Source organism: Xenopus tropicalis, chromosome 2 (assembly GCF_000004195.4).
Source record: "Xenopus tropicalis strain Nigerian chromosome 2, UCB_Xtro_10.0, whole genome shotgun sequence".
Classification (NCBI taxonomy): Eukaryota; Metazoa; Chordata; class Amphibia; order Anura; family Pipidae; genus Xenopus; species Xenopus tropicalis.
The window spans coordinates 1,577,782-1,588,730 of record NC_030678.2 but is presented as its reverse complement, the minus strand read 5'-3'; positions in this window follow the sequence as shown (position 1 = coordinate 1,588,730).

Here is a 10,949-nt window from a genome sequence, read left to right as displayed (position 1 = left end):
CCCCGGCAGGGCATTCCCCAACCCCCTCACTGCCCTCACCGTGAGGAACCCCCTACCCAACATCCCCCGGCAGGGCATTCCCCAACCCCCTCACTGCCCTCACCGTGAGGAACCCCTTACCCAACATCCCCCGGCAGGGCATTCCCCAACCCCCTCACTGCCCTCACCGTGAGGAACCCCCTACCCAACATCCCCCGGCAGGGCATTCCCCAACCCCCTCACTGCCCTCACCGTGAGGAACCCCCTACCCAACATCCCCCGGCAGGGCATTCCCCAACCCCCTCACTGCCCTCACCGTGAGGAACCCCCTACGCTGCTTCAAATGGAAGCTCTGTTCCTCTAATCTATAGGGGGGGCCTCTGGTGCGTTGATTGTTTTTATGGGAAAAAAGAACATCCCCCAACTGCCTATAATCCCCCCTAATGTACTTGTACAGAGTAATCATGTCCCCTCGCAAGCGCCTCTTTTCCAGAGAAAACAACCCCAACCCTGACAGTCTCACCTCATAGCTTAACCCTTCCATCCCCTTAACCAGTTTAGTTGCAGTCTCTGCACTCTCTCCAGCTCATTAATATCCTTCTTAAGGACTGGAGCCCAAAACTGCACTGCATACTCACTGTAACTGCCCCCCCATACTCACTGTTACTGCCCCCCCATACTCACTGTTACTGCCCCCCCCCATACTCACTGTTACTGCCCCCCATACTCACTGTTACTGCCCCCCCCCATACTCACTGTTACTGCCCCCCATACTCACTGTCACTGCCCCCCATACTCACTGTTACTGCCCCCCATACTCACTGTTACTGCCCCCATACTCACTGTTACTGCCCCCCCATACTCACTGTCACTGCCCCCCATACTCACTGTTACTGCCCCATACTCACTGTTACTGCCCCCCATACTCACTGTTACTGCCCCCCCATACTCACTGTTACTGCCCCCATACTCACTGTTACTGCCCCCATACTCAAGGTGAGGCCTTACCAGGGACCTATAAAGCGGCAAAATGATGTTCTCATCCCTTGAGTCAATGCCCTGTTTATACAAGACAGCACTTTATTTGCTTTAGTAGCCACAGAATGACACTGCCTGGAATTAGACAACTTGTTATCAACAAAAACCCCCAGATCCTTCTCCATTAAGGATCCCCCCAACACACTACCATTCAGTAGATAGTTTGCGTTTATATTATTCCTACCAAAGTGCATAACTTTGCACTTATCAACATTGAACCTCATTTTCCAGTTTGCTGCCCAGTTTTCCAATTTTGTCAAATTGCTCTGCAAAGCGGCACATCCTGCATGGAACTTATAGTTTTGCACAATTTAGTGTCATCAGCAAAAATAGAAACAGTACTGTCTATGCCCCCCTCCAGGTCATTAATAAACAAGTTAAAAAGCAAAGGCCCAAGGACTGACCCCTGCGGTACCCACTAACCACACTGGCCCAATTAGAAAATGTTCCATTTACCCCACTCTTTGTACTCTATCCTTCAGCCAGTTCTCTATCCAATTACAAATATTATGTTCTAGGCCAATATTCCTCAATTTGATCATTAACCTTCTGTGAGGTACTGTATCAAACGCTTTAGCAAAGTCCAAGTAGATCCCATCCACTGCCATTCCAGCATCAAGGTTCCTGCTCACCTCCTCATAAAAGGCAACTAAATTAGTCTGGCAAGATCTGTTACCCATAAACCCATGTGGCACAAACTAATAGTATTGTGAACTGCAATGTATTCAACTATCCTATCCCTTATTACCCCTTCCAGAAGCTTTCCTACTACTGATGTCAGACTAACAGGCCTATAGTTTTCAGGCTGAGAACGAGATCCCTGTTTAAATAACGGCACCACATTAGCAATCCGCCAGTCTCTCGGCACCATGCCAAACCTCAACGAATCCTGAAAAATTATGTGAAGAGGCTTGGCAATCACAGCGCTCAGCTCATTTAATACCCCGGGATGAATCCCATCCGGCCCTGGACCTTTGTTTACCTTTACATGTTCCAGTCGCTATTGAATTCCCCCCCGAGTGACCCATGCGTCAGTAGCTAAATTACTAGAACTGGGCATATTACAAGGGAAGCCTTCATTATCTGGCTCCTCAGATGTATAGACAGATGGAAAATAAGAGTTCAAAATTTCAGCTTTTTCCCCGTTCTCATCAACCAACGTACCCCCCCGTGATAATAAAGTTCCCACCCCTTCTTGCTTACTTTATTGCAAAGTGTTTGGGGCAAATAACAACAGCAGCAACGTTTCAGGTCACATAAGGCCTTTTATCAAGCTAATTGGCAATTACACACAGCCCCTTGTATCCCCTGTGCTCCCTCTAGTGGAGATGTTCCTACATTACAACAATGTATCAAACAGCAGTGGAGCTGAGTAGACACTCATGTGTTACAATTAAGTGATCAATGTGTATCTTTAAGTGTTAGTTGAACTGCAACACAATACCCTTATACGTTTTAAAAAACATGAAAATGAAATTAAAAACAAAGGCCAGGACAAGAGGAGAATAAGGGAGAAAGAGAGAAAAGATTGTTTTATCTAAAGATTGGTCTTAAGTCATATTCTTTATTCAGCCCTAAAGGACTTAATGTTCCCAGTTTACGTACCCAGTAAGCCTCTCTATATAGTAATTCCTTTAGTCTATTTCCTCCTCTTGGGCTCAACTATTCCAACAACTTGAGCTTTCAGCTGATTCACTCTGTGTCCGTATTCAATAAAATCATCTGTTTTTCCTGCGTTAATTCCTGACTTATGTTCTCTTATCCGTTCGCGAACCATTCTCGTCGTTTGCCCAACATATGCCAGCCCACACGGGCATTTGCCCAACATATGCCAGCCCACACGGGCATTTGCCCAACATATGCCAGCCCACACGGGCATTTGCCCAACATATGCCAGCCCACACGGGCATTTGCCCAACATATGCCAGCCCACACGGGCATTTGCCCAACATATGCCAGCCCACACGGGCATTTGCCCAACATATGCCAGCCCACACGGGCATTTGCCCAACATATGCCAGCCCACACGGGCATTTGCCCAACATATGCCAGCCCACACGGGCATTTGCCCAACATATGCCAGCCCACACGGGCATTAGCCCAACATATGCCAGCCCACACGGGCATTTGCCCAACATATGCCAGCCCACATGGGCATTTGCCCAACATATGCCAGCCCACATGGGTATTTGCCCAACATATGCCAGCCCACACGGGCATTTGATGACATATACTGCGTAGGTTGAGCAACATGAGAATCTCCCATGTAACCTGACTGCATGACCTTTCCTAGGGGGATATATCCCCTCTCCTACTTGTACATTTGAGCAGCAATTGCAATTGTAACATGGAAAAGTGCCTTGTTTCCTTCTCATATCATCTCTATGTACACTGTTAAGGTCCCCATACACTATAAGATCCGCTCGCTTGGCGATGTCGCCAAGCGAGCGGATCTTTACCCGATATCCCTACCTACGGGTGGGCGATATCGGGTAGCAAGCTGCTTAAAAAAAAAATAATCCAATTGTTTGGCCCTGGGGCCAAACGATCGGATTACATTTGCGGCCATGGGCAGTCGGTTCGGGGACCCATCAATGAGCTGATGCGGCCCCCGATCCGACTGGATTTTCTAACCTGGCCGATCGATATCTGGCCAATTTCAGGCCAGATATCGGTCAGCCAGGCCGCTCGTTTCTGCCCATACACGGGCCGATTAGCTGCCGAATGTGTCCAAGGGGCCCATATCAGCAGCTTCTATTGGCCCGTGTATGGGGGCCTTAAGTTCCCAAATCTGATCCTACTAAATAGTTACCCACACTCCTCCCTTTCTTGTAAGCAATGACTGGGGGCCTCTCCAACCCCTTTATATATGGCAAATTATCTCTAACCAGTGACCAGTGACTCAAGGTGTTATATTGGGTCACAAACATGTTTTTCTGCCTTCTTTGGCTGCATCTCCAGCATCTCATCTCTATTCTGAGTCTGAACCTCTCCCAGCTGTCTCTGTAACAGATCCCTCGGATTCCCCCTGTCTTTCAACTTGTTACACATTTCTTTCAGTCTTTCATCCCCCATTTGCTCAGAGGAAATGATCCTTTTAACTCTACTTAATTGAGATTTTAACTGAGGGGGATGAAAAGAATTGAAATGTAGTAAGAAGTTCCGGTCTGTGGGTTTAACATAGAGACCAGTCAGTAACCTGTCATTGCCTTTATAAACTTTTGTATCGAGAAAAGGAATTTCAATGGAAATTGAACATTCAAGGAAAATTTAATGAAAGGAAGTGAACTATTTATATCTTGTACAAAAGCTTCTAGGGTCCAACATGGCCCCGCCCATAGCGCAAAGACATCATCGATATAGCGTATCCATTTCTTACAATATTTACCATATAATGTGTTTGTATATATAAATCGTTTTTCAAATTGGTTCATATAGATGTTTGCATAGGCCGGGGCCATATTGGACCCCATCGCTGTACCTCGTACCTGTACATAGAATTCATCTTGAAATTGGAAGTAATTATTATAAAGAAGTAATGCCAAGCATTGAATCACAGACTTTTTCTGGGAACCATCCATAGAGACATCCTCTGTTAGCTCCACCGAGACATGTGGGATGGAGGTGTAGAGTCTCTCCTCATCCAGTGGGACCAACCAGAGGCCCTCAACATTACCAATATCTTCCGACAGTTTCACTATGAAATCACTGGTGTCTCTAATATAGGACTGGTGTGACAACACATAAGGTCTTATTACTTTATCTACAAAAATAGCAATTGGAGACAAAATGGAGTCTACACTGGAGATTATTGGCCTCCCTGGAGGATGCTCTAAACGTTTGTGGATCTTTGGCAAGACATAGAAGATAGGAGTGAGGGGATGGGCACATTGCAGATAAGATGCCGATTTCCCATCGATCACTTTCAGATTTAGAGCTTCCTGGATTAGTACTTTTATCTTCTTACTTATTTCAAATACTGGATTTTTATCCACCCTCAGTAAGTTGTGGAATCCATCAGTTGCCGTTTCACTTCTGAAACATAATCCTCTTTGTTCATTATCACTGAGGCCCCTCCCTTGTCTGCCGCCTTGATAATATGACAAATTAAGTATAGACCCCACCACCAAGTTTATTGGCGACATGGAAGTATTGTTGGGTGGGGCAAAAAAGAAGGGTATTATAGGGCAGAAAGAATTGAAGTTTCTCTTTTCTCGTTTCCCAAGGATAGCCTTGTATTATCACCTCCCCAAAATACACAAAGATGCTATGATTCCTCCTGGGAGACCGATCATCTCGGGAATTCATTCTTTAACCAGCAATCTTTCAGATTATGTTGATCATTATCTCCAGAATATAGTGGTCAGACAGAAATCCTATCTGCGTGACACTAGGGATCTACTAAACAGAATAAGGGATATTGAGTGGAGGGACACCTATCGCTGGATCACCTGCGATGTTCGCTCTCTATACACTAATATTCCACACAAGAGGGGCATTGATTCCATACGGAAAAAGTTGCATTCAGAAAGCAACTTACCACAAGCTTTTCAAACCTTTTTATTGGACAGTATTTTATTTATTTTGACTCATAATTATTTTAATTTTAACAATAAATTTTATTTACAGAGGCAGGGTACAGCCATGGGGAGTAAATTCGCTCCTGCGTATGTGAACTTATACATGGCTGTATGGGAGGATGATTTTATTTGGGGTTCTCCCGACTTTAGGGAACACATCATCCTATATACTAGATTTATAGACGATCTACTCTTCATTTGGAATGGCCCCCTAGAAGTGTTAGACTCTTTCATCGCACACATCAATACTAATACATTCAATCTCAAATTCACTTCAGAGGTTCACTCTAATACAATTAATTTTTTAGATTTAACTTTATTCTGCACTAACAATAAGATTGAGACAAGGCTTTACCGGAAACCGACAGACCGGAACGGTCTTTTACATGCATCCAGTAGTCATTACACCCAGTGTATTAGAAACATTCTGTCACGGTCGGTATCCCAAAACTCAGAACAGTTCCCAAGGGCGTGGTCTCGGCTCACGCTTCTGCCTATAACCGCCGCCTTTCACGTCGGGAGGAGCCCTTCGCTACTCGGATGCCGCCAGGTCTTACAGTGAGGAGCCCAAGGAAAGGGTTCTGAGCAGTCAAGGGAACCAGAACCACGCTACAGGGAGAATGGGCACAAGAAGACACAATCGGAGATCAGGCCAGGGTCAACAACGTTCAGAGAGTAAAGTACCGAATCAGAGTCCGGAAGGGTAGTCAGTAGTCAGGCCGGGGTCAACAACAATAGGGCAGCGTGGTACCAACAGAATCTGGAAGAGTAGTCAAAATTCAGGCAAAGGTCGGTTCAGGCAGCAGTACAGGAAGGTCAAGGACAGGCAGAGGTCAAAACAGATCAGCAAAACAGGAATAACACACCCAGGAACTCACAGGAGGAAAACCTACGTTGGGCAACCATTATGCTGCAGAAACCGCTTTAAATAATTCAAATTTGGTGCCATAGTGACGTCACACGCAGCGCCGGATGCTAGAAGCAAATGCGCATGCGCGCGCAGCCAGGGAAGGAACGCGCATGCGCCGAACGCGCGTATGGCACAGAGTTTAAAGGGCTGCACGCCGAGCGCGCGCAGCCCTAGGAACAGTCGGCGGGCGTCCCCGCAACGAAGGAGGCGGTGGGTGTCCCCGCTGCCCCACTGGACCACCAGGTAACCTTACACATTCCAAAGGGACAATTCTTGAGAGCAAAAAGAAATTGTTCTAGACCAGAGGATTTTGAGCAGGAGTGTTCCACCTTGGAAAGTAGATTTATAGAGAAGGGATATAAAAAGTCCTGGCTCCAGGAAGCCAGACATATAGTAGACAACATTAACAGAGATCACCTTATTCAGCCCCAAAGATCCAGGGTCAACAAATCCCAAAATTGCAATTTTTATACTAAGTTCAACTCGGCAGCCTATAACATTAGAAATATCATCCAACGTCATTGGAATGTAATTTTGGCCGATCCAGTGTTGAATGGACATTGTAATTCAAAACCACAAATATGTTTCAAAAAATCACAAACTCTGAGTAATATGTTGGCACCTTCCAAGGTGTGGGATCGCGAAGAACATACAAAACATTCCAATCCATTTGGTTTAAAGGGAACTTATAAGTGCGGCAAAAAAAGGTGTGCGTCTTGCGCCTTTGTCGCCCCTAAAAAATCATATGTTACAGACACATTTTTAAAAAAGGTTTTTATTAATTGTCGGTCTATTTATGTTATATATTTATTGATCTGTCCATGTCAAATGTTTTATGTTGGGAGGACAATCAGAGCAGTAGGTACAAGGATCAGTGAGCATGTACGTAACATGAGAATGGGCAAGATGAACCATGGAGTTTCTCGGCACTTTAAGCTCAAACACAACAGTGACCCTAAGGACTTAAATTTTATGGGTTTGGAGCAAATATCGGCCAATATTAGGGGCGGGGACCGTTTTATCAAACTCAGACAACGTGAGACCTATTGGATCTTTAACACCTTACAACCCCTGGGTCTCAACATTGATTTGGATTTGGCAGCCTTTTAATCTGGATTTTACGATTGGTGACAGAATATATGTAGATATTTTAGAAATTGATACTTAATTTGTGTTTTCTATTTGGATTTCCATTGATCTATACCTTATTTATTCATTGATTTATTCATTTGTCTCATTTTGCCCATATCTATGTATTCATCCATCTATTTATTTATGTAATTATTCCGTTATGGTTGCACGTGATATATAGGGGCTGATTTACTTACCCACGAACGGGTCGAATGGAGTCCGATTGCGTTTTTTTCGTACTGATCGGTATTTTGCGATTTTTTCGTATGTTTTGCGATTTTTTCGGATTCTTTACGAATTTTTCGTTACCAATACGATTTTTGCGTAAAAACGCGAGTTTTCGTATCCATTACGAAAGTTGCGTAAAAAGTTGCGCATTTTTCGCAGCGTTAAAACTTACGCGAAAAGTTGTGCATTTTTCGTAGCGTTAAGTTTAAACGCTACGAAAAATGCGCAACTTTTCGCGTAAGTTTTAACGCTACGAAAAATGCGCAACTTTTCGCGTAAGTTTTAACGCTACGAAAAATGCGCAACTTTTTACGCAACTTTCATAATGGATACGAAAAACTCGCGTTTTTACGCAAAAATCGTATTGGTAACGAAAAATTCTTAAAGAATCCGAAAAAATCGCAAAACATACGAAAAAGTCGCAAAATGTTCGTTTTCAAGTCGGAACTTTTCCAATTCGGGTGGGATTCGTGGGTTAGTAAATCAGCCCCATAGTGTTAGGTCCCCTTATTAACGGGTACTCTTTTTACCTTTCAGGTATCTTCCTCATTTAGTAGTCCACATCATAATATACAGGCTACCTGCACCATTACAAACTTTCCATTAGCGCTTATTAGGCGCGCCACAATGTTTAAATTGGGACATTGGTGATACCAGCACTGACGCGTTTCCATGGTTACCGGTTTACTTGCTCAACGGCCAGCTGCACGCGCGCCGTGCGCATGTTTACCGGTTCCCATGGTTACGTGCCTCTGCTTCCGGCGCGTCATACATGCGCTTCCGGTAACTCTCTGGTGCCGTCGGGTTATACCTTGATTGTTATGGCTATAAATATCCCTTTTAGCAATATTCTATTTTATTCGCTCCTGAGGAAGCGTGCAGGAGGCACGCGAAACGCGTTGAGCTACGATTTATTTCCTGATTGTTATCTGCTTTTACATCACTACTACTTTGTAAGTAGCCTGCAGTGCGCAGGGCTTTTTACTTTCATTAAACAGTTTTACACTATATCTGCTTCTTTTGCCTTGTATACATTGTTGAACGGAGCCCTGGATCCCTGCTCCAATCAATGTCCGGCTGGGTTTTGTCTACATGTTTACTTATGAATCGTTCTGGTGAGCAGCTATAATATATATATAGTCTTGGTTTTACACTATAGTGGTGTTTAATTAAAGCATTCACGGCAGTGGCCATTATATATATTATTTCTCATTTGATTTGCACCATATATTTTTGTTTTGTTTTACATGCGCTTCCATCAACATTCTTATACGCCTTGATAATAATACCTGGTTTATTTTTGAAACCTTGTAGGGCTTAATTGTGCCCATCACCTCTCCTATATTTCTCCTCTAATTCTTTAATCTCTCTCCACATGTTTTACAGAAGCTTCAATAAACACATTATCAGACTGGCATATATTCACTGGCAGGTTTCAACCCTAAAGTGTCCCCACAAAAAGTATTCATGTTATTCAAAGAACTTTTTTCCACAGTATTAGCAAATTGTACCTTTAACCTTAGAGTCCTGTATAAACGAAACAGTTCCAAATCCAGACGAAAACAGTCCGGTTTATTCACTAAACTGTAAGAAAGACCTTTCTGTAACACTTGTAGTTCAATATCAGAGAGTTCAACACAAGAAATATTTACCACCGCGCCCGGCGCCGTTTCGGTTGCTTCTTTTCCTTATTTCTTGTGGTGTTTACGGCCCCTCGTTTCCTTCGTTTGGTTCTGGGGCCAGTGAGTCCTGGGATCCAGTGAGTCCTGGGAGCCAGTGAGTCCTGGGATACAGTGAGTCCTGGGATCCAGTGAGTCCTGGGATCCAGTGAGTCCTGGGAGCCAGTGAGTCCTGGGAGCCAGTGAGTCCTGGGAGCCAGTGAGTCCTGGGAGCCAGTGAGTCCTGGGAGCCAGTGAGTCCTGGGATACAGTGAGTCCTGGGAGCCAGTGAGTCCTGGGAGCCAGTGAGTCCTGGGAGCCAGTGAGTCCTGGGATCCAGTGAGTCCTGGGATCCAGTGAGTCCTGGGAGCCAGTGAGTCCTGGGAGCCAGTGAGTCCTGGGATCCAGTGAGTCCTGGGATCCAGTGAGTCCTGGGAGCCAGTGAGTCCTGGGATCCAGTGAGTCCTGGGAGCCAGTGAGTCCTGGGAGCCAGTGAGTCCTGGGAGCCAGTGAGTCCTGGGAGCCAGTGAGTCCTGGGATACAGTGAGTCCTGGGAGCCAGTGAGTCCTGGGAGCCAGTGAGTCCTGGGAGCCAGTGAGTCCTGGGATCCAGTGAGTCCTGGGATCCAGTTAAAAAAGAAGAAGGAGAAGAATCCTGTGTGTCAGTCGCTCCTGACAATGGCTGCCCCTCTGCGTGCACCTGGAAACCTCTGTGCCGACCCTCTCTTATAGGGCATTCCCCTCTGGTCATTGCGCTCTGCTGCCCGAGTGTGCGCCTCACCTGCCCCATAATCCGTTGCATCGCGCTGAAACTTCTTTCTCTTGCGCGCTTGTAGCTCTGCACGGAAATTTTGCAGGTGGTCCATCAGCTTTTTTCCTCCCTCCGTAAACACAGCAGGGGACACATGGTTCCGGAGCTCCGTTTCCAGCGCTTCACTCTCCTGCATCAGGGGGAATCCGAGGGATCTGTTACAGAGACAGCTGGGAGAGGTTCAGACTCAGAATAGAGATGAGATGCTGGAGATGCAGCCAAAGAAGGCAGAAAAACATGTTTGTGACCCAATATAACACCGTGAGTAAACATGTTGCTCAAATTCTAAGGAGACACTGGTCACTGGTTAGAGATAATTTGCCATATATAAAGGGGTTGGAGAGGCCCCAGTCATTGCTTACAAGAAAGGGAGGAGTGTGGGTAACGATTTAGTAGGATCAGATTTGGGAACTAACAGTGTTACATAGAGATGATATGAGAAGGAAACAAGGCACTTTTCCATGCAGTCAGGTTACATGGGAGATTCTCGTGTTGCTCAACCTACGCAGTATATGTCATCAAATGCCCGTGTGGGCTGGCATATGTTGGGCAAATACCCGTGTGGGCTGGCATATGTTGGGCAAATACCCGTGTGGGCTGGCATATGTTGGGCAA